Source organism: Accipiter gentilis, chromosome 23 (assembly GCF_929443795.1).
Source record: "Accipiter gentilis chromosome 23, bAccGen1.1, whole genome shotgun sequence".
In the NCBI taxonomy this organism is placed as follows: Eukaryota; Metazoa; Chordata; class Aves; order Accipitriformes; family Accipitridae; genus Astur; species Astur gentilis.
Genome location: NC_064902.1, coordinates 11952245 through 11977082, shown reverse-complemented (window position 1 = coordinate 11977082; position 24838 = coordinate 11952245). Strand labels below are relative to the sequence as shown.

Sequence of the window (24838 nt, the reverse complement as noted above, 5' to 3'; positions counted from 1 at the left end):
AGCAGTTTGCATGCTTATCTGACCCCACATACATGTTATTATCTCCACACATACATGTTGCTATCTATCACAAATAGGATTCTTCCTTAAAAACCGTCTCCTTGTTTGTTTCTGTTCCATGCAGGTCGTTAAGGAAAACTGTGAAGGGGAAAACACATGCCATCCATATGGGACAGGGTATAGGGAGTCTCAAACAACATCTCCCTCCTGCTGTGTGTCTGCCTAGGCCTTCCCCAGCGGGCACTTGTGTAAAGGCACAAAGGGGCAATGACTTATCAAAAGATGTGAAGTGCCTGATAATTGTTTACATGCTGGATGGTACCCCCTCTAGTGATCAGCAAAGAAAAGCATTGCCTACCTAGCCAAAAGGTAACGGCTTTTCAGTTAGATCTGCTAGCAACAGTCATACCAGAAGAAATCAGTACGTCTAAACTTAATTTTCTTGTAAGCCATCCAAAAAAATCAGCTTGCAAATTAGGCAGAACTTCTAATAAAAGCTGGACTAAACACACTCCATCTAAGAAAAACTGAACCCCAAACTTGTTCTTCTTTTGTTCTGCCAGGTGCCCTCCAGAGCTAGGTCTTTTGGCAGAGAACACTGCAATCAGCCATGCTGCCTGCCAGATAAACCCATAGATGTCATGCTGGTCAATTATAAATAACATATTACCAGTTCTGCTTTCCATGCACACACTCCAATTCCTGCCAAAATATGATATAGCAAGCATCTTCCATGGATCAGTGACCAGAAACAAATCGAAGAGCCAATTAAAATACAAGTTGCAATAACCTACAGAAGTGAAGCCATGTGTGTGGTTATTGGATCTGTAAACTTTAAACTGATTTTTATTACAGATGGAAAGCAAGCTTTTCCCGACTTTTATACATGTCCAGTCCATTCACTTTGTGGACCTCAAAGGCATTATCTGCCTATTATATAAACTTCAAATTTAGCAGGTTAATAAGAGTTGAATAGTCCAGAGAGAGGAACATTTTCTCTTAGCAGAGCTCTGCACTTCCACTTGTTTTTTCTCCGGTGCTGCTTGCGCTTGCTTCTAGTATCTCTTTCTCTACAGTGTCCATGTAAGACAGCTGAGCAAGCTGAAATAGCAAACCCCTGTGGCCCAGGTCTATATATGGGCCATGACTCCCTGTTGTGGAGCTGTGAGGCTTTGCTCTATTTTTGGAGGAGACAGAGGCAGGTCTGGAAACCCTCCTTGGTCCTCAGTGTGGAGAAAATCCCCTGGTCCTACTACATACCAATGATACTGCTCATAACAGTCAGTTATGATTGTGGTAGCCAAGAAATACCTGTGCAATAGCTGTGACAAGCATCTCACTGGATTTCTGCAGGGTTGGGTTTTTTTACTAATAACTTAATGAACCCGCCTTTTGACCCTGCTTTTAACTACTGAACTACTGTTCCCCACTTAGATGGCACAGAGCAATGCTTGAGGAGCAGTTTGTCTGCGTGTATGGTAAAGGAAGGCCATGCAAGTCTTTGCTTTGATATTATCCCTGCCCCTTGCACAAGGTTAGCCGGATGGTGTTCCTAGGTTGTGTTCTTTTATTTTACTATTTTTCTCTCTTCCCCTCCAAGAAACCAAATTTACTCCACTAGAGAATGAGTTTATTGCAAGTTTGAATCTCCCAGCTGAGAAAGCTTCAAGGTGAGGAACTAAGACCTCTTCTATTAGAAGAGAAAGATGTGCACAATCAAACATCAACACAGTCAAGATCATTGACGTGTTTTTCTCTGATCTTTTGCCTTTAGAGCCATTAAGAATGAAAGGTCAAGTTCATCCTTGATGTAAAGCTATTTGCTTTGGGTTTTGCTTGGAATGAATCTGACGTAGCGCTTGCACAGTGCCAGCGGCAAGACAGTGGGTGCAAGAGGAGGGGAACTGCCTGCACCCAGAAACTGGAACTAATCAGAGGCTGGTCCACACCCAAGTGACACAACACCCAAAGGAGACAACAGGGAAGCGTCACAAGAATCACGGCTCCACGAGTTCCTCATCACAACACTCGCCCTGGAGCCCCTGGATTCAACAGAGCAATGTGAGGTTATAACCATGAGATGCTCATCTGTAAAGAGCTGTGATTGCCAGTGCACACCCGCGTGACACACTTGGTTTTCAAAAACTGTCAAATAGGTTTCATATCCATCTGGCTTCACATCCAGCTTGCGTGGGTCACTGCTAGCATCACGTACGTGCAGCGGCTCAGTGATCGACCATTTCAGGTTGCGTGTACTGAGATAATTGTGAGCACCCTTTCCTAGATGCAAGCCTTTAAAAATGAGAATCCAAACCACATCTTTTCAAATTGCAAATCTAGAATTAGGAGGTCTAAGCCTCCATTTCCAACCAAACACACCACTGCAAAATAACATACGATGCTCAAAAAAAGTCTAAATAGAGGCTGCAATGATCTGGCCCAATATATAATAGCTATTAAGTTCTGCCCTCTGTATCTTTTGCATGAGCTTGCTCAGGCTGCAGCTCTGCCACTGTAGAGACAAGAACAGGAACTCATGATCAGTCAACCCTGTTGGAAAGCATGACTTCAGAGCATGATTTCACCTATGATTAGAGATCCTCCAAAGCTACACACCTCTCTGGATGAAAGAATACTGACTGGCTGTGCAGGAAGACGAAGCTGAGGGTTCAACGATGAAGTATTTGAGGGTGTGAGGTCTCTAGGGAGTGCGTTATCACCATGTAGGTATCACTCCACCTGCGTAATGGATCCTGTGGCCCGGCAAATGCATACTTCTACAAGTCCCTCCATTCATCAGATGCCTCCATTCATCAGATCCCATATTCTCTTGTGCTGTGGGGTCTGCTTTTGAAAACGACTCCAAAGCAGCCAGACTTTTCAGCTGACATTGGCTCACATACCTCAAAAATTGTTACATCCTGGTCAGATTGGAGATATGCTGGAAAAAATGTAAATAAAAAGCACAGTGCAACTCGACACTCCCTTCCCTTCAGTAAAGACCAAACGGGAACTGCCTGAAGAAACAAGCACCCCAGCTCTGGGCTTGCTGGGCAGATTAATTCAGACGAGGGGAGCTGTGCTGGGTCTCCACCGGCACAACGCTTTTTTTGCTGGGGCTGTGGGGCCACATCATAGCTGAAGAAATCCATCCTTAAATACACTAAATAAGACCAACAGAGCATTAGGCAAAGAGGAAAGCCTGGCAGTGCCTGTCTCACCACAGCAGCACACCTTGTCCCCCCTCAGATATTTGCACAATTTTTGTTCTAAACACCAACTTTTATATAGGCCACACACTGTACATATTTCTTTCTCTTTACTAGTGCCAAACCCTCCTGGCAAAGGCACAGCCCGACCCTGGATGCTCAGGTGTGGACTGACTCACTCCTCAGAGCTTCAGCGGGAGCGTTTTGCTGCAGAAGATGAGGTGACAGGGGCAATGCAGGGTCAAATGTTGACTTCAGCTATGCTGCTGTAAATTAACTGATTTCAGTGCTGTTCCTTAAAGCTTACAGTCATGGGAGAGCAGAAATTATGGGCTATGTTGTTTTTTCAGCCTTTGCTCCCTATTCATTATGGAAAAGCCATAAAACAGAGAGAGAGGACATGAGAAATCTGCCTGGGGAGCAGTAATTCTCCAGGCAGAATCTGGATCTTGACTTTTCACATATTTTGATGTTTCCAACTTTGGGGGAGAGGGGGTGGTTTGGATCCATTTTTATTGTAGCGAGGACACCATCACAGGCATCTGTGGGGTGAAATGCTCTCCCTAACCACCTGATGGTTAGGAATCAGGAGGAATGCAGGGCTTGACTCCTGCCTTGGGATCCATCACACTGTGTGTTTGTTTTCCTCTCTAGCTATGTAACTCCAAGATTTTGAAGAGGGAGAACCAGCAACAGGGAGAGTTAGGAGAAGATCAGGCACTCCAGGCTTACTACTCCCTCAGCATAAGTAACTTTTGAATTGCAATGGCACTAACACAGGAGAGCCAGGAGTTTTCAGAAGTAGTTAAAGGTGAGAACTACCACCGCTGTGAAGACAATGATTCACCCCCCACATCCGAGGAGCCGCTCCTGTACCGCAGCATCACACATTGAAAGGACACTTCTTAATTGTGTCAGAGAGGGCCATCAGCAAGGCTCGGTGCCATAGCGTCTGATTTAATAAGCTAGAGCATGGGTGCGATTCAATTCCCAAAGGAGCTGTTGGAAGCCGGAAAAGGTGATTTTACTGCTTCAGCACTGGCTCTGCAGTAGCAGCAGGCAGCAAGCAGCACATTACAGCGCAGACAGCAGTGTGGGAAGGAAGGATTTTTATTAGAGCCCACAGCCAAGCTCAGGCTGAAGACCCTCTTCTTTCACTGCCTCCTTCATCAATAAGCTTATCAAAGTCTGACAAGTCCATCTGAAGCAAATGCTTAAATGCCTCTTAGGCAATAGGAGGTATTTACATTAGTATTATGTGTTTATTAGCTTTCTGAAAGATTTGTTTTATCCCTGAAGGCCTCTGCCTCTGTTTTCAGCCCCAAATTGGAGATGGGATGGGCTCCTCATTGGTATCGGACACTGCAGCACCCATGGGAAGGTGAGCCTATTTCACCCTTTTTTGCTCTCACCACGCCCAGCAGGTGATGCTGCTGGAGAGAGACATGAAAATAGGATGTCCTCCCTGCTGCTAAACTGTCTGGGCTAGTTAAAACCCCCCATAATTAAAAGATCTCATAGACGCTTTCATTCTGCAGGTAGCCCACACGGAAGAGCAATGCCAGGTCTTGAGCCCGCGGGAAGGAGATGTCAGTGACAGAAATTTGGATGGCTTTTCTGGTGCGCAAAGTGCAAATGTGCCAACCTATTCCCTCTCCCACGATCCTCCTGTGCTTGTGGCAGCTTGCTCAGGTGGGGACCGCGCTGTGGTGGTCCACAACCTACCCTACGATCTCACTGCTATGGGAAGGGACCACTTCACTAGCTCATTTTAATATCTAAACCCCATAGACTGGGATACATCAACCCTTATCCATCTCTGTTTTCCTCTCTGCCTTATATGAAATACATTCAGACTTGGAGGTAAAACTAAAGCACAAGATGAAGCAGATACAGTTTTCAGGAGTGTTTCAGTTTTGGAAGTCAGTGCAGCAGTTAATTAAACGGTGTCAAGGCATTTTGGCTGATGCCTCTATTTATGAGACCTATTGAAACTCATCCAAGCAAGAACTGCTTTTTTTTTTTGCACTTGTACAGCACCCAGCACCACAGGGCGTCATCACAGACCTTGGTCCAACGTACTGCAAGATCTAAAAGTAATAATTAACTCTAATCCCAGACTGTAAGGCAGCACAGTTTTGCAGAGGAGGAGATGGGAGAAAGCACATAGATGGAGAATGTGGGTGAGACAATACACAAGACGACACTAATAATGGGTTTACATAGCAAATGGTGTGTGAAGCCTTGATTTTCTGCTTGGGTGTTTTTTCAAGGTTTAATGAAAAATATTAATGAACTAGTAAACACTTCAAATTGTCATAACAGTTCACTACCGAAAAAACTATACTTGTTTTGTAATGAATCAAGTACACATCCTTTTCATCAAGTGAGCAAAGCTCATTAATTAAACATACTGGATTTCAAAGCTCTCAATGTTTAATTATTTGTTTAACAAGCAGTACATCTAATCCACCATTCAGACACACAAACAACTAAAACAACAGGAAGAAGCTTCAAAGCAGGACAATCAACATCTGGAAAAGTCAACAGAGTGTGCCTGTATCGTCAGTCACATGTAAAGCAAACGCTCCACTCGCAGAACAAATACAGACAGGAACCACCTCCGAGTTCATCCTGCAGATTCCTACTCAACAAAGCGGCTTCCTTGCCCCGAGAACAGACTTATCACAGCAAGGGAGCCTGTTCTGGTTTTATTTCCCCTATCTTTTTCCATTCCCCAACCAAATCAAGTCTGATGCACAGAGGCCATTCAGTAGTGTCTGCTCTCCGTATGTATGTACTCTTCATTTTGCATGCAGGTGGAGAGCAAAGGCAGCACAGAGATCCCTGAGCTGGGAGAAGCAGGGTACGCTGTCCTAGGATTTGCCATGCTACCTTGACTCCGATCAAGCTGCCACCTAGGTCAGCTGCTGTGCTGCAGTGTATTTTGTAGCTAAACCCTGGAGGTGAGCTTTTCAATGTCTTAGCTGTGCACCATGTCTCTCATCCTCTCTGACAGCTCTGGTTTCCACAAGAAGAAAAGCGGTGCTTAGGCTGGAAGGGAGCTGTGGAGTGCTCCAGCTAAGCCCGTGATCTGGACCATCAGCAGACAGGAGCATGGGGCAGGCACAGTGCAGAGAAAACCTGCTCTGCAGTATTGACAAGCTTTACACTGTGACGTTTGATACAAGCCTAAGGTCTCGGGCTTTTCCAGGAGGACTACTTCCACATCAGAAGGAACTAAAAGGAGAGGGTTCCCTCTCACCACTGCTTCCATCTTTATGTTCCTCAAGGATCTGAAATACAGCTCAACACATGCTTATCCTTAGTAACTTTTGACCGCTCTTCTCTGCCTGGGTAGTCCTCAGCATCCCTTCTTTCACATCACCTGTACAGATACAGTGAGTACACTGGGTTTTCCATGACAACAGGCACATTATTAAACCATTAGATATGGTACTCAACAGAAGTCTCTCTCGACCCTTGGTGTTCTATGTATGGAGCACGTAACTAAAAATTACAGATGCGTTCTGCCTCTCTCTTACCAAAAGGAAGTCTTGTCCCGAATGCAGAAATCCATCAGCTTCCCTCTTCCTTCTCAAGGTTAGGAAAATCATTTTTATTTCAGCATTTGCTGGATAGTTTTTATTCACTTGCCTCACACAAAGAGTGCAGCAAACTGAAAGCCTTCTCCTCCCACATCAGAGACACATTTGCAGAGCTGAGATATTTTTAGAATAGTGCACACACAGAGTTATATTGTTTGTTGTCTTGGTTAGGAAAAAAAAGAAACAGGCAATTTTCTATACTAAATTATTTGTGCCTTATTGCTGGGGACCAGAGAACTAGTCATCTTGCTGAAGCCTTTTAAAATATTTTCTGTACTCCACAGATGACAAACAAAATGACCTGGTACACATCAGAGCAGTCGTTAATTCTGTCCGACAAGGCAAACTGTTTCTGTCAATGTTAAGAGCCAATTCATCCCTAACGGATACAAGCATGAATCTTTTGGCTTTAGAAGACTTGGCCATTTCTTACGCTGTTGCTGAATTTGGCTCTGAACTGCAGTTCCTTAAAAGTCTTCCTGGAACATCAAGTTGCTCATGAAAACATGTTGAAAAAAAACATCTGAGTGTTTGTGTTGCAAAATAATGAGCTCTTCATAGGCTGCATTTACAAACAGGAGTCACTGTGGCCAGACTAGAAATCTAAGTGTCTCCAGGGATGTCGTGTAAAGGAAGGGGGCAAGACAGTATGAAAGCCCGCACATACCATAGTCACATCCGATGCTGCCTGGAGTAAGGTCGCTTTGTCATTCCTACCACAAAATCAGGATGCTGCTGTGGCATGGCTGGTGGAAGCTAAGGGCCATGAAAGAGGAATACGGAGCCCAGTTCCTTTTCCACAAAGCTCATACACAACAGTATTCCACTTTCTTCCTCAGCCCCTCCTGCGATGCCACCTCCCAAGCCAGCCCTCAAGAATATTAAAGCAAAAGACAGCTGCAAGGCATGCCCTTCTCTACCAGGTTACTGGGATCAATGATTTGAAAATGCTGCACAAAGACAGCGTAGGTGGTTGAGCAACCGTTGAGTTCTTCTGCAGAAGAGTTTCTTTTGGTGATGGGTGAAATGATTCCTGTCCAATCTCTTTTCCCATGGGATGAAAATCACATTATAAATGTAAGATATATAATCAGTGAGGCACAACTCAAGGTTTCTCTAAGGAGTCTTATAATCAGGCACTATGTGATTTTACTTAAGGCCCTATAATAAATTTTAACTGTTACTCTTGCAGTGTTGCACTGACATTTTGCCCTCTTTCATGAGGAGCAGATAATTTCCTGAAGCATTGTTGAGGTGACTTTATTTAGCATCAGAGTTGGTCTTCAAAGACTTATTCTAGCATGACATAGAACCAGTATCAGTGCTCAGATACTGCAGAAAAAAATTGCATGGACTTTGCTGGAGTTAATTCAGGGTCTCACTAGTTCACTTGACCTATACGCTGCTGATCTTTTAAGAACAGAGAAGGGCCTCTTTTCTGCTCTCCACATATGACTTAAGATACCACTAATGGTAGCTAGAGTTCCACACTCGCTGGAAGAGGAGAGCAGCCAAGGATAACCTCCCTGCTATTTTAATTAGCTTTAAAAACATATATATCATTTTATTCTCTTGTTTTAGTACCAGAAAATAAAATAAAAGAAAGGTGCAAACTTTATTTTTTCCAGATGAAAACAAGGATGAAAGCCCACTTGCACTAACTTTCTGATCCAAGTTCCAGCTCTAAAACAGCTGGGGCACCAATTCAAAATGTCAGGGTTTTCAATGAAAAAGCCAGCGCTGGAGTGGAATTGCACACTCTCCTTCCCCTTCCCTGCCCATTTATTCCAAAGCACGGCTGGCATGTGCGTTGGCTCTCCAACACGCACATGCTATTAAGTCCTAAATGACAGCTTGTTTAACTAGAAAACATTTCCATTTTTTCCTTAACAAAGGCCATTCATTTCTTGCTCTTCTATTTGCTTAAAGACAGTTTCATTTGCCCTGCCTGAGAGTTTGCACAACCCGCCTGATTGTTCCCCTCCAAATAGCGCTGCAAGTTAATGACCCACCTCTTGATCTCCGAGCAGGGAGCCTTGCCCAGCTCACTGCAACATCATCAAGCAAGCTAGTTACACTGCAAAATCCATACGTGTGCCTTGAACATTTTTATGCTTGAGAAAACAATTGAATCAATTCATCTCAGGGAAGACAGTCCTAATTCTTCCCTGCTAACAGTAGATTAGGCATCAAGAAGAAAAGAAGATGAAAGCTGGATCATGTAAGAACTCCCTCCATGCTGTTGACGAATGTCTTGGGGGACAAGCACAACTTCCTTTCAAGCTATCTTCAAAAGGTTCCCCTCCATGCAGACCACCCCTTGGGAACCCACATCAATAACAAAAAAAAAAAAGAATTTAAAAGACCCGGTTTTCACCCAGTTTATTTACATGTTAAAATAAACACAAGTTCCTATATAGAGCAAGGGCTCCCAGTGGGTTCTGTTTAGTCTGTGAGATTCTTGGCGCTGGACTACAGCATTTCTCTATTCCAAAGCAATCTTGGCACAGAGTTTTTTTGGTTATATAATTTTTTCAGCAACCGGAAAATGAATAATAAAAATGCTTCTAAAAAGTGGGAATTATGTTCTAAGACACCGGCAAGGTGTTTTACCGATTAATCTGCCAAAAGGTCATTAGCAAACCAGAGCTCCCAAACTCCTGCATTCAGGGTCAGTTCTCCCCGTGGGTTGCACTTCCAGTTCTCAGTCAACATGTCCAAAGGGAGCTTTCCCACAGTTAAAGAGATTTTCACTTTTTGCTTCGCTCCTTCGGATTGCCACATAGCAGTGCCACCCTCATTAGACTGGATTTGTCCCCATTCCTCACAAGGCACGAAGGAAATACCACTCTTCCAGAGCCGATAGCTTTTTACACCCACTTTGCACAAGCTCAATGGGTGAGCAGCAGGTGGATTATCTGAAATAAGGGTAGGCTTGTTTTGTTTTGTTTTGTTTCTAACAAGGTACATCCCCACAGAGCTACAGCTCACTCAAACCCTACCAGACCTGACCGGGAGCAACACGATTAACAAAAACCCCTTCTGATTAAGCAGGTCTGGCAGGGAGCATTCCTGGGTGGGACAACCCTGCCCAGCGTGCCAGAGCAGAGTCCCACGGCTGCCAGTTGGCTGGCTCATGGCTGGGTGGTATTTACATGGTGCACAGGGAAAGTCACGGGGAAAGTAGCATGGCAGAAAATAGCTCAGCTAAATTCGTCTTGCAGCAAAGCTGTTGTCCTTTCTCGGTAGAGATTGATTTCAGTGTTATTGTTTCAGCTGCTTTTTAGCACTTGATACCCTTTTCTCTGCAACTCTCCTCCATGCAACTCTGAAGTCCTTGCTACATACATATTTACCAACCAAGCCAGGATCAAAGAAGAGGCAAGTATTGCTTTCTCTGCTCTATTATTAATTTCAAACTGGCTGGTTGACAGTAGACAATGAATACTAGCTGGCAGGACTGCACTTCAGTAAACAACGCGCAGGTACAAGTGTTGAGCTGTTGAAGGTTACAGACCTGTATGTTGCTTTTGGGCTATGCAAGCTACTTTGCAATCAGTCAGCAAGAGCGTATTTGCAGCTTGGAGAAAGCTCTCCTCAAAATCTGGGCAGGACAGGTGCAAGGTTCATGAGAAGGCATGGGACTGGAATCAAAATAACAGGTCCTATCAGGCAGTCTCAGTTCAGCAAAGCCCCCAGCCTCCTCTCCCTTCCAGCCCTTGGCCAAACTGAGCGTGAACTTGGCACCACTACGGATCAGACTGCCCGCTCCTTAACATTAGACAAACTGCCAGGGTCTCCCAGCACACTTTGTCTTTGATAAATTCAGAACCAGAAAAGAAGTGCAGTGTGGAGAACATCAATTTTCAGGGATCTGGGTTGAGAGCTTTAGTCTTTGTACCATCTACAATTCAGCACTTTTTTTATTTATTTTTGAAGCTAAATAAGGATTCTCAAATTGGAGAGTACTGCCAAGCCCTGAATAAATCCCAGCATTAGAGATGCTGTGGGTATAGCAGCTTTCCCCATGAACTGAATCTGCAGACGGTATCTTCAGAGAAATTAACCCCTGAGTGCCACAGGACAGGCTCTGTGGCATCAGTTTTAATGCCCTAGGAAATCTCACCTTGTGGTTAAAGCAGGTTATTCCCATTCATGGGGCAATACTGATGGAGGGTGGAGTAAAGCACAGGTTTAGCTGGTACAGAATAACTTTTCTGCATTGTTTGTGAAGTGGTCAAGTTTCCAGATGCAATCCCAAATACAAATTCAGTCAAAGGACATATAACTACCAAACCAGTCAACGGGCATGTAATTATCCGATATATGATTGTTTGTTTTCCATCCACGACCCCATTCCTTAGAAGTTCCAAAAGCAAATACTTAGCATTTGGACATAAGAAAATGCTACACAGTTGCAATTTAACCTTTCTTATTTTTCTGCCTCGTCTCTTTAAATATTGGTGAGATATTTTATTCTAAGCTGCTCTCTTTACTCACTGGCTGAATCTTCCTCTCAGCCTGGGAAGAGCCATTCACAGTAACAGTTTGGCATTCTTGGAGCTCAGGGCTTTTCATGTGCAAGCTCTCTGGAAGTGGGTTGGTATTGCATTCACATTTTGCCATGAGTAACTTAAGATATAGTGAGGTGAAGCGTTTTTCCTGAGATCCACGATGAACCTGTGACAGAGCCGAGTGGGGGTTTCCAAACACCTTCTTGCATAGTCTACTACTGCAATACAGAATGAGCCACATCCTGATCCGAATCATACGATTAATGGGAAGGACCAAGCGAAAGCACTTTTCTAGTTCAGGTCACTAAAATTTGGCCACAGCCAGCACAGACCAAGATAAACGATCATCTGAGGGACTGGCTGTTGCTTCCAGAAATGTGTTGACGAGTTCTCATATGATGTCTTGGTGCATTATGAAACTGAAACACCTCCACTGCAAGTGGCTCCCTGACTGTCAGAATGCATAGAAGACTTCAAAATGGGCTCCACACACACCTTCAGGTAAGACTTCTTCCAGATAGCCTTAGGTTTTGTGAGATCTTTTGCAAACTTCATTTTGTTATCATAAAGAAGGAAGGTGCTCAAGGCTGAAAGGAATGTTACTGTGACGCTGGAAAATCTCATCTGGGTTGGAGAGTGAACCAGAGGCTAACCAGATGCTCTGCTTTACTTTACTAATAGGCTCGGAAATGAAGAGAATCACACTGCCAGAGGCTTTCACTTATGAAGATTAATGTTTTAAAATTCCGAAATAATTTTCCCAAATCACCAACCATGATTCTCATAGTTCCCTGTACACCCTTTTATCAGCTAAAATGATCTTTTCTTCTCTAAAATAATAGTCCAAGACACGTTAGCTTCTTACTAAAATAGGAAAAACAACCTTAAAATCCATGAGTCAAATCCTGGCCCCGCTGAAGTTAGTGACATTTAGCTACCGCCTTCAGAGGGTGCAAGCATGTATTCTGTGTGTAGAGACACAGAGCTCAAGCAATTAAGAAATAAACCCCCAAACCACGTAAGAATCACGTTATAAACATGGTTTTAAATTAAAGGCGTTCTGAAATTAAAGAGAGGCTGCAGTGCTGAGCCGGGCATGCACACAGTGGTACCATCCCTGAAGGAGCAAGAGGCAAAGCTGAGGGCATCTGGCACATATGACATTGGCCTGATGCCTCAAAGGGAGAAGGAGAGGCAGAACCAGGAAAGGTCCAAGGGCTATGTGGTGCAGAAGTGAGAGACGTCAGTTAATGTTAACGCTCTGCCAGGCTCCGCAGACAACGTGTGAGACCAAAAGAGAAATGCTCTTAACTAACACGTTGTGGGTAACTAATAGATGGAGAAGAGAAGAACATTGGCACTGAAGTGCCACTGAAGCCTTAAAGTAGGCAGAAATACATTGGGACAAAAAGTGAGCTGTTTCTGAAGAGACTCAGAGGAGCAAAAGCCTGGAACAGCCTGCTCAGCCGGAACAGTGTTTGCTAGCAACCAAACTTGGGTAAAAACTGAGCTTTGACCATTTGTGAAAAAGACAGAGGGATGCTATTTGCAGGAACAAAAGCCTAGCTAACCCAGGGAGTGTCTTCCTGTCTGTGCTGCTAATATGACTATGTTTTAATAAACAAATAACTGTCCTGTTTCACATTCAAAATGAATGTGCACTAGAAGGAACACGATTAACTGAAAACTCCAGACACTGTAACCAAATATGTTTCTCTGCAACACTCTGACTGATTAAAGAGGGAAGGATCTGAATATGTGAATCAAAAAAGGATGAATTTTCCCTTTATTCATTGTCTATTTTGCTTCTGGGGCTTGCTGCTGCAATATTCAATGTCTTGTTTGCAGTCGCAGCTAGAGAATATTTTGTTTTTTAAAAAAGTATCTGTGTCTTTTGTAATAAGAAAGATGTCTGTTAATTTTAGTACTTGTGAGACAGTCCCTTAAAAGGGCTCGTGGTCAGTAACAAATAGAGCTGCTCCCAGGAAAATCAACAGGGCTAGCTATTTATGGAGGAAATCCACCAATGTGAATCAGGCACACCAGCTCTGAAACAACATGCCACGCTTCATGAATGAGCAAGTAACAATCAGGCAACAAACGTTAGAACTACAAAGTATAAAAAGCAGTATAGGGGCTGTTTCTGCATCTTCGTTTTGGCAAGCGTAACTCTGGCCCCGACCCTCAACCTGAACTAAGAGCATGGGCCACGAAAGGACTGTGAAGCTGGGGGGCTGACGCCTCACTCGCCAGGAGCCTGTTGCTGGCTTAGACCCCGCATCAGCTCGTGGCATTTTACACTGCGCTAACAAACACGGTGCAGTAGGTTTGCCTGGGGCAGGCCCCGGGAATCTGTTAATAGCAACTTCTAGTGAAAAATAGAATGGGGCTGCCACAGTTTTGATCAACACACACAAATGCATGCAGCTTAAGTGAGCCTTCCCGTGACTTCAGACTGCTACTTATGTTATAAGGAAAATTAGTTCTCTCATTTGAAGTTTTGGAAAGTTTTGCTTGCTTTAGTGAATAATTTCCACCGATACCATAGCTGTTCAGTTCAGCAACAGCAATTTCATTCAGTAGTTTACAATGTAGGTAGGGCACAAAGTGCATTAAAAATGAAGATGAAATGGCAGTTTTAGACCATTTACTGACTGGTTATACGTTTTACTTCTCCTTGTAAAGCTGCCTGTCCTTTGCCTTTGTTCAGCGTAAGCAAGAGCTCTCTTTGAATATTGCACTCCTTAATAAGGCTGTTGCTCCAGGTTAATGCTGAACTAGACACTCACCTGAGATGGACTGTGCTGCTTTGACTCCTGTTATTTATCTATCTACAAAGGTATTGAAGGAAACGAGACTGTTTTAATCCAACAGGAGTTATATACACAAAATAAATATTCTTCTGTACTTTTCAAATGGTGTTCAGTAACTTGGAACAGTCATTTGTAACTCAATAGGATGACAAACTCCACATCTGTATGGAGATAACGTTTATAGGTGAGGAATCATCAGTAATTAGCTTCTGAAACAACCTCCTCCAAATCAGACACATCTGACAAATAAACAATAGGAAAGCTAGTCACATTAATGAAATGCTGTTGCTATGGAAAAGCTGTCCCTGTAAAGGTAAAAATAAACACGCTTCCTTTTTCTCATTGTGCAAAGACATCAAAAAGCATCTCCCTGAAGATGAAGCTGTTCCTAATTGTAGATACCATTAAAGTCTGCTTTTGAGAGGGTCATTTCTTCACCCATTTCAAAACCTTCTGTGCTTTAATTTTGGAAGCAACATCCCAAATGCTAGCAGCCAGGATGCTCTTTAGTTGATAAAGAATAATTGAGGCTGGAAGGGACATATGGAGATTATCTAGTTCAAGCCCCTACTCAAAGTGTTTCCCATTCAACCAGGTTGTTCAGGGCCTTGTTGAGTTCACCTTTAAGTATCTCCAAGGCTAGAGATTTCCCCACCTCTCTGGGTCTTGCTCCAGCATTTGACTGCCCTCATGGTGAAATCATTTTTCCTTGTACGGAATTGGGATTTCCCATGATATGACTTGTGTAAGTTCCCTCTCATCCCATCACCACGAACCTTGAAGAAGAGTCTGGCTCTGCTGTCTCCACACCCTCCCACTGGGGACTTGTAGACAGCAGTAAGATCCCCTCTTAGCCTTCTCTGCTAAGGCTAAATAAACCCAGTTTTATCAGCCTCTCCTTGTACATCTCGTTCTCCAGTACTCTAATTGTTTTGACAGCCCTCCTCTGGCCTTGATCCAGTATGTCAATGTTTTCCTTTTACTGGGGAGCAAATTGGACCTGGCACTTCAGATGTGGTCTCCGAAATGCTGAATGGCAGAGAATAATCACTTCTCCTGAGTTGTTGGCTATAATCTTTCCAACACAGCTCAGTATGTGGTGGCCTTCTTCACCACAAGGTCACACCGTTGACCCATGTTCAACTTGCCTGCAAGGATCCCCAGGTCCTTTTCTACAAAGCTGCTTTCTCTTCATTTGGTGCCCAACCTTTAATGCTGAATGGGGTTACTCCACACCAGATGCAGAGCTTCACAAGCGCCTTTGTTGAAACTTCACGAGGTCCCTGCCAGTCTGTTTCTTCAGCCTGTCAAGGTCCCTGTGAAAAGCAGCCTTCCGGCATATGCTCACGTGCCACCATTTGGTACCCCTGTAAACTGGCTGAAAGTGCTCTCCATCCCAGCATCCACACCATTAATGAAAAAGGTCCACTGATAGTATAGTGATGTTGCACTGATGCAACATCAATTTATTATTTTTTCCCTTGAAGAATACAGATTCCTCTGATGCTTCTTGAGGCCAAAGTCCTTGCTGGTATGAACTAATGTCCTGCCACGGAAGTCAGTAAAGGAAATGACCCCTGGAACAAAGTCTGAAGCAAATCTGATGTCTGTCCAGTAGCCCCACATGAAATGATCTGTTCTCTCAGCCTTAGCTCTTTAATAACCAGCTGGTCCTTGTCCTTCCACCCTCAACCATCTTGCATGCAGATGTACGCTCACAGCTAGCAAAGCTGGAGAGCAAGTAAGCTGTTGAAAACATTACACCAGGTTGCCAACCCTCCTTCACTAATAGGAAATGCAGTTACAAATTACATGCCTGAACCTGCTTTCTGACATGGTGACAAAGTTATCCTGGATTTACCTGAGCATCTGTGAAAGCCGAATTTGACCCTTGATGTGAGGATTAATTTATATATGTAAAGACTGAGTACAACTGACAATTGCACAGATCCTTGAGAAAGCAGAAGCAAACCAACAGGTTGTAAACTGAAATGAGCTTAGTTCAGCCAAGCCTATTTCCTCTCTAGTTTCTCTTATTCACCAAAGTGAACCCTCTGCCCAAATAAAGGAGGTTTTATTCCTGATTATCAGGACCACTTGTCCAAAACTCCTATCGCTTAGCCCCAACATTATCGGCACTCCACACAGATGTAGTGGCCCGCTCCTCTTTATCACAGAGGTTGTCTCTCATCTGAGAGGCAGAATCATGGAAGGGAAGCCAGAAGGACTCAACCCTCATGGGAAGAAGGAAGCCTTTTAAGTTTCCCGAATGAATTACATGTCTTTCCTCTGTCATGCAGTCTGTCTGTTAACAGTTAACAGTGACAGGTTGAGGAGCGCGGTCTGGAAAGTGGCCAGTGCCGACAGCTCCGCGCTCAAAGTCGTTGTGCTCAAAAGGGAGCACTCTGTTCCTTCTACCGCTGCGTCCCCTCTCACTGGGGCCTGTTGTTACAGCCTCACGCCTCCTTGTGTGAAGGCCAACAGCGAGGCTTTGTTCAAGAAGCAGCTGCTGAGAAGATGTACTATCTCATGGAATGACCCACTGACATTTCTCCCTCCGCTCATTAGTAAGCAGCGAATAATGAGGAGAACTAGGGCGGATTGCACAGCCCACTTCTTTCAGAGTAAAAAGCCAGCTCCTCAGATCCCAGTGCGCCCCAAAAGAAAGGGATTCCCTCATAAAGTGGGCTTGCAGCAAAGCCAGGGAGCTGGCTCTCTAGCACCTTCCTCTCATCTCCTGATGGAGCGAGGAAAGAGACCGGCTCGTGCCCGAAGGTGGACGGGGCAAGGCTGGGGTGAAGGGTGTCCCAGCTCTGCTTCGCTCGGAGCTCTCTCCGCACCTCTGCTGCAGGAAGAGCAAGCCCAGCTCAGCCAGGACCTCCGCCAAAGATCCTGTTCGACTGGGTGATAAGTTGTTGTTTATTCAACGATCTATTGTTACAGGGTGGATCTGCAGCAGTGAGGAAATGGTTGAGCGGTTGGAAGGGGCAGAGTAATTGGGGGAACTGAGGAAACCATAACCGTTCTTTTGCAATCTTTACTGCAGTCCAACATTATCATCTGGGGATGTCCACATATAGGGGCAGCGATGAAGGAGCATCTGCACTGCCTTCCCCCCCATCCAATGCCTGCACCCAGCTCTGGGTTATAGCACAGAACTTATCTGCCTGTCTCATATCACTGATTATACCACAATTAAATTTGACTTTAAAAAAAATTGGTCAGAGAAACAAATAGATTGCTTTGAGCAGCGCGGGTTTGGTTTGGCATGTTTTCCTAGCACACATTAGATGACACTGTAGGTCTGATTTCAGGTGCTCTTGCTTTTATGTGTCTGCGCTAAAGGTGTATCCAGTCCTCACAATTTCCGACCCCCCCTGCCTAGAAGATAGGTGCAGGACCTTGTTTTCCCCACTGTTACATCTGCATGGCTCCAGTATTAGTCTTGGGAATTTCATGAAACAAAGAGAGTCTCATCCCCTGAGTGGAGTGAAGAGGAAACACCTCTGAGTATCCCCTGCTCCTTTCCTAACCCAAACATTTTAAGCAAAACACTTTACTGCAGCTTATGTGTGCACTGTCAGACACATCAGCTGTGTGCAGCCTTACTGTGTCTTTATTTTTAGTTTGCTGTGGTCTAGCAGCTTCCTGGCTCGACAGCGTTCTTTCATCTGCTTTCACAAGACAAAGAAAATAAAAGCCGCACTTGCATTTCCAAGTCCCAGCTTGTGGCTTCCTCTAGAGCATGAGACGCTGTAGGTATTTGCTTTCATGATTCACCTAGTGTGTTACTGCTGTTGTATAGTTGCTCTCCTCAGACGGAAACAATGCTTACTACCCTGAAAGATGCCATGTGGTGCAGGCAGAGATTTGGGACTGTATGATCCCAGTGTGAATGAAGTGACAGAATCACTGCTGAAATGACTTCACCAGAGCAAGACTGGGCTGCAGAAGTCTGTAACGAGCTTCTCAAAAATAACAATAACAGTGTGCACACCTCCGTTTAATAAAACCCACCTCAAAGTACTTACAATTGCCTGTTGTGCCACAGCATACCTCCCTTGGGCTACACTGTATTCCGATACAATTATAGGCACATTTCAGCATCATTGTAAGGCAGGAGGTGTATCCAGACCACTTTTTCCTACGCGAGCTGTGGCCCCTCTGGGAGGCACTATCTCATGACCACCAAGAGAGCCCAACTCCAGGCAGCAATCTGGGAGAAAGCAAGAGAAAATACACTATCCAGTTGAAAGAGTGTGTTCAAGAGCTTGTCCAATGCATGGGGAAAATTGCATCTTAGCAGTATGAATCATTTTGTCTATAATTTCAAAGAGGCTCAAACTGAATGACCTGTTTTCCTTAGCAAGCTGTCACTGCTGCTCAGAGATCCAGTGCTACAAGACCAGTCGTCACTCCAGAAGAGCTGGAGCTGAGAAGCAACTGGTTTCACTTTGGCAAGAAGCTCATTAGCGACAGGAACACTGGTCTCCCAGTTCATCTCGAGTTAATCTTGCTATTTGGTCTTCAAGTTCATAATTCACGTCTGTGTTGGGAGAAGCGCACACCGTAGCCCCACTTTAAATGAGAATCTCCATAACCGAAACAGAGTTAGAGAAGGGTGGCACAAGTTTACTCATTAGCTACTAGTTTAATAGGAGAACTTTGCTCCAAGTTCTAATAGTTTTCTCACTGCCTAAGGAATTACATGGTGTGCTGCAGTATCTGAACTCTCACCCTGTAATTAGGCGTTGTGGTTTCACCTCCTGCGTGCCTCGCACATGCTAAGCATTCCTCACCGCTGCCCTGGAAGGCAGATAAGCCTGACTGCTACCTTCGTTCAACATCTGGAGAAGGAAAGGCTAGGGAGAGCTAGGCTGGCTTGGGACTGTACCGAATATGGAGTCAAAACAGGTATAAGACAGCACTGGCAGTGCTCTGCCAGCCAGGCCAAAGAGCCATCTCCTCCAGGATACCCCTCTAAGAGGAACCTATAGAAGATGCTTACAAGAGAGAACACGAGTGGTGGGGCAGACCAGCAGGACTCTTCTCTGGTGTATCCCCTCAGTTTCTGTCTCTGCCCGCACGCCACGCAGCAGACATCACTGCCTGTTTTTGACATCTCAGCCGTGTTTACGACTCAATCTTCCCCTGGGTTAAAAGGGGAGAATGGATGAATTCCAGACAGGGCTCAGGGGTCCATATGACATTTACCTTGATCCAGCCATGGATCAAGGGTCAAAGAATCATTTAAGTATTCCCTTATATTCCCATTGGTTTTTGCTCTGTCATGAGCTTTCAATCCAGCAGTTTTCCGAGCTACATGCACCAAGATTTATGTTCATACACTTGTATCATGGTGGGACAGATTAATCACCCCTTAGCAGCTCTCTCTCCACTCCAAATGAATTATCATAAAAGACTGAAAGACAGACACGTCAAGATAATTTGAAGAAGAAAAGGGCTGATTTCCCTGTAGTGAATGTACTTGCACAATTTAACCTGAAGCTCTGAAGAACTTCCTTCTTTGCTTGGCAATTCTAACGAACAATCAGTGGCAAATGCCCCTGCAGCAGTCCTCAACTGACGAACACAAACGAGCTAGGACTCTTCAGACTGGAACTGTTAGTAGAAATATTAGAAGACAGAGTTTTCCTGACTCTCGAAGAGTGGGGTTTTATGCAAAGGAAATACACAGAGAGAGAAAGAGGGGAACAACCTGACAGCTGGGCTCTGACTCTCCTCCTGCCCTTGCAGTCACCGCTCCAGTCTGTGAACTGTAACAGCATTTTCCACCCCATCACAACACCCATGTGGGGGGAACACTCTGGTTTTGCATGACTGCAGATCTCGCTGCCTGCCAGCCACGCTACCCTACTACGGGAGCTCTGCCTATATGGCATGCAGTAGGTTCAGAACTGGTATTTATGCATGGGGCTGGGTAGCACTATGAATTTCTCCTGGGAGAACAAGTTTCATCACTTCAGGAAAAGCCCAAAAGAGGATGCACTAATACAGGTACACAGCCAGTGCTATATTATCTTTCCTAGCCAAGGAGAGCATCCGTCTGAGGATGAGCACATCAGTAGCAGTGCAATGGCTCAGAGCATGGCTGCTGCTGTGCTTCAAGTAGTGCAACTTTGTGTGCAAGCAAATCCCAGTTCTGTGTGAGGTTCTTCCTGGTGTGGGGGGCATGAATGAGACCAGTCATGGGGAGAACAGTCATTTTGCACTCCTGCAAATGCTAATGTGTCCATACCCGTGGTTATTTCTACTAGTGTATATGGAAGATTTTACTTCCCAGCAATGTTCATGTATTATGCTGAAGGCCAGGAGCCCTTCCCTGGAAAAAAAAAATATAAAATAAAAATGCCCACAACCCATTGTAAGCCTCCTGTCAAAGGAAATGCAAACAATGAGTGCCATTCTTTTCTATGTCTCTGCAGAAAAGCTGTTTAAACTTTTCCTGCTCTAGTGAGGTAGACTGAATCGGAGGAAGCAGAAAGAGAACAGATTGCTATGGGTAAGCAGGCTCACACCCAGCCTTGCTAGCAGTCACCAAGGAACAGTTGTGCTGCTCTGCAAGCAAACCAGCTCTGAATAACGCTTGCCAAGGCTTTCCTGACTCCATCCCTAGAGATCGCCTCGAAGCCTGCCTGATCACATCGTCAGGGAGTGCTGCTCTCCAGGAACATTCCCTCATGCTGGTGTGCATGAGCTGTTACTTCTCACTCGTGGTGCTACCCTAATTCTTGCTCTTATTAATGTTGACATCCTTCTTAGTAATTTCCCCCCTCCCAGTTTGACCATGTTTAGTCCTTTTTAACCTTCTTGTGTAGATCAGTCCTTCCCAGTGCTATGAATAAATAAAAGCCTTCTGTTCTCATCAACAAAATGGTCTTTTAACAGTTGCAAGAACAACACAGCAATCACTTGGAAAAAAAACCCAAACAAAACCAGCTAATATTTGATGCATTTAAAAATCTCTACTCCAGCTATTTTCTACTTTTTAGAAATAAGTGCTTCATTAAATAGAGAATACAGTGAGAAAATTAATGGGGAGCGCAAGCAGCAGTAGCTGTCTGAGGAGGACCTGCTTACCCATCAGAAATGCTCACCACACACAAAGTAGCAGCAGGGCTGAAAAAGAAAGCTGAACTTCAGTTAGAAACATCTAAGGAATATGAATAAGCTGTTAGAGCTGCAACCTTTCCCTCTGCTTTGATCTGATGTTACACATAACTCGAGAGTGGGAAATTCAACAGCTTCAAAGAGGGTCAAAGAGTCGGAGGTCTCCATGTACCAGGACAGGTAGAGGGTTTATTCCGCCTGGAGAGAAAGGGAGGTTGGAGGGGCTGAACTCAAGCAAAGCTAAGGGCTAGGAACTGCTGCCAGGTTAGGGCTACATATTTCACCTTCCTCATCTTCACATAAGACAGCCACATTACCCGCAAGAAGCACCAGCAAGTCCAAGTGAAAAAGAGGGCCAGTGTCACTGCTGTTAAAAAGTGTAAGAGAGAAGTAAATACATTTTTGTGTCCCTTGCATCTTGGAAATGCTTTTGTAACTGCTATTAGTTGACGTGTACTTTTGAAGGTGAAATTGTCGTTGTTCTGGGCTCTGGGTGTGTAATGCAACCATGAGAATAAGATCTCAGCAAATGAGATGTTATAGGAAGAGAGATGAGGATAGCTGGAACATCATGTGCTTTACCAACTGAAATGCTTGGTATGAGAAAACAAAGCCACATTCTCTATCCTTTATTCTCATTTTCCTTGGCTCTCAGCTTTACAGATCCCTAAAAATACTGCATTATAACTAAAGGAGCTGCAATCTGCCTGTGACTGACTGAAGAATTACAATATCACTCCAGTTGGATGAATCTCCCATGGGTATTCCTTCTAAGTGGGCTTTCCTAAATTGATTGCCAATAACCTAATATGTTTTTCTGTCTCTTTTTTCTGTCATCAGAATGTTGCCATAATAAAATAATAGTAATATAGAAAGGAAATTGAAAAAGTGAGATGACATTTCAAAATACCTAAAGCTTGCAGAAGTGCATAGCAAGGTCATCCCAGCAGCCTTAACTCTGCCTTCATGAAGCTGCACGCCAAGTAAACCCAGAAATCATGGGCAACGGTTACCTGCCTATTAAAAACACCATATAAGAGACCACAGAAGAAAATGCTGTATTACAAAGAAATACCATTTTCCCCTTTCATGGGATTGATATATAAAAATAGTAATGTAATAATATTAGACGTAAGGTAGGGTTAAGAGGTCTTCTGGAATTAAATTTTCACCACCACTGTGGAAAATTTCTAATACATATCTATGAGGTCCAGCGGTCTTGGGATTACGATGAAATACCCCAAAGAGTAAATGTACGAATCCTGACATACTAAGAGAATTGTGCAATTTGGCAATACTGAGACACAAATTTGGGAGGATACTGTTACTCTGTGAAGTGCCAACCTTTTTGCTGAAGCCTTGCATAACAGGAAACAGTGGTGCAGAGCAGCCTTCGGCAAGATTTAGAGCCAGTGCATGAGCACTTACAGTCAGCAATATAAATGGAAATTATTTTTCCTTCTTTTGACTGAAGGATAGACACAATATAAATCAGTCAAGTCACGCATACTACAACCCTAGTAACTTCCCAACTCATTTGGGAAATCATGCTAGCCACACTGTGGAACTGCATTAATAATCTCACAGATAATGTGCCTATATTGGGAATTTATCCATGAGAATACCAGAACCAGAACAAATGTGCAGGTCAGGAAATCTACGCCAAGCTCATAAGACTAAGAGCCACTGTAAGAGATGGGGACCAGAAAGCAATTACTTTGCTAACACAATTGAATAATTAATATTACCCAAAGATATCCAAAGAACGGGACGCAAAGGGGGAACACACTGTTGAAGTGATTTGGAATATATAAAATGTTGGAGGGAAGCTATAAACTTCCCAGTCTGATCTGAGCAAATTTGGCAATGGAGGTGTTTATGTCCTTCAGGTCTTGCTGGCATCCAGCTCAGGCTGTAACCTGTATTCCTTCAAAGAAAGTTTATCCTCAGCGCTTACCTCTTTAGGTGCAAAGATAACTTTACAGAGCCTAAAATACGTTAATTGTCTTTTGAACTTACAGTGAATCTAAGTTCAGTTAAATTAGCTCTTTGTATAACACAACTGTGTTTCCATTGTTCTGCTTTTGGGTTCCTCTTTACCCTCTCCCCATTGCTGATAAAGAAAACCAAACTGAATTTACAAAGAAAACTGTAGGTTTGATAGGGACAATGAAGTTGTTAACTGGCCTAAGCAACCAGATTTGTACTAACTAAAGTGAACTAATTAATCCAGCAATATCAGTCTATAGAAAAAAACCCCACAAAATATTTATGCTTCTTTAGTCAAAAAGATATTAAAGGAAAAAGAGAGCAAATAACTGTCTCCTTATAGAGCACAAAACATTCCTGTCGGGAACCTTCACCCCAAAGGCCCTTCTCTATCAACAGAAGAAGCATTCTCCATATCAAATCCATGCGATAAATACAATGTTTTATCATTTCTTCTAGGTTTGTTGCTTCAAGTATTGTTATTTTAACTCTACTTCTTAAAACCTTTACCAAGTTTTAAGGGAATGAGGAACTAAGGCATGACATTAAGTGTGCACGGTGTGCAGTCTCTCATAGGCCCACGGTGGCTCTGAATAAATTGCTTGTGTGTCCCAGAGTTCAGTAACTTTTTGTATATATTGCGTGTGGTCTACTAATAGCAGCGGCAGAGTGGAGACAGCAAATGGCGTGTTCCCCCGCCTTTCTCATGAACTTTATGCCATACAGATAAACAGAGAGGAATGGAGACACTTTCTACTGGGATTACTGCAGACTCCTGCTAGCCTATGTCCAACTCAGAAGGAAGTATATAGAAATGAATGAATCAACACTTAGAAATATTGCACCTATATAGGGAGAAAGAGACTCATGTGGTCAGCAACGATACTTCTGCATGGGTCAGCTGCCTTTGTAAAGCCAGGCCTGAATATGGCATGTGATCAGTTGTCCAGAAGAATCACATGGGGTTTATTTGTTTTCCTTGCAAGCTGTCCTGAGGACTAGGTATTCTCTTTTTCAGGGAAAATACAGGATTTGGTTTTGCACATCAGGTGCATTGCTGTGATTGAAAGTGAGTCATGAGAGCAAGTGCAAGGGGAAGCCTTGGTTACCTGGATTTAGTAAGGTTTTGCCTTTCCTCTCGCAGACTAAATGGTGCAATGAATGCCTCGTATGCATTCAGGATCTTCAAGCTCAAATCAAGCAGCCCTGTCTTTGAGGAGATCTAGGGGCAGGTTTGAGTCTCAGCTTCAGCCAAGTAAATTGCAGTATACTTTCCAGTGTATTGCAGTATACTTCCAATGTCAGTGGACGATCTGCCAGAAGGAGATCAGATTTACACTGAGATTCATCCCATTTCAACCTGTCAGATCAGAATTTGGCCTTTGCTTTTGTCGACTGCCATCATTAATCCCATTGATTCATTTTGCTAATATCTAGAGTAACTCTTGCAGGGAGGCAGCTATCTGCAACGATAAAAACAAAGCAAAGACTTCCAAGCACAAAGAAGTCACGAAGCTGCAAAAGTCACGTGTGACAAGGAGGCTACCAAAGAACCAGGACAGATGGTTCAAATA

The 24838-nt window shown here is 43.9% G+C and overlaps 1 protein-coding gene and 1 long non-coding RNA gene across 7 annotated transcripts in view; one reads left to right on the top strand and one right to left on the bottom strand.

The window, feature by feature from the left end:
- The window catches only part of MGLL (monoglyceride lipase), a 122458-nt gene that overhangs the window by 19634 nt on the left and 77986 nt on the right, over nucleotides 1-24838 (bottom strand). The window lies entirely within an intron of this gene.
- On the top strand, nucleotides 1343-5569 carry LOC126049937 (uncharacterized). The gene is made up of 3 exons (XR_007509347.1): nucleotides 1343-1670; nucleotides 1775-4590; nucleotides 4748-5569. It is a non-coding gene; the product is annotated as an uncharacterized LOC126049937 (long non-coding RNA).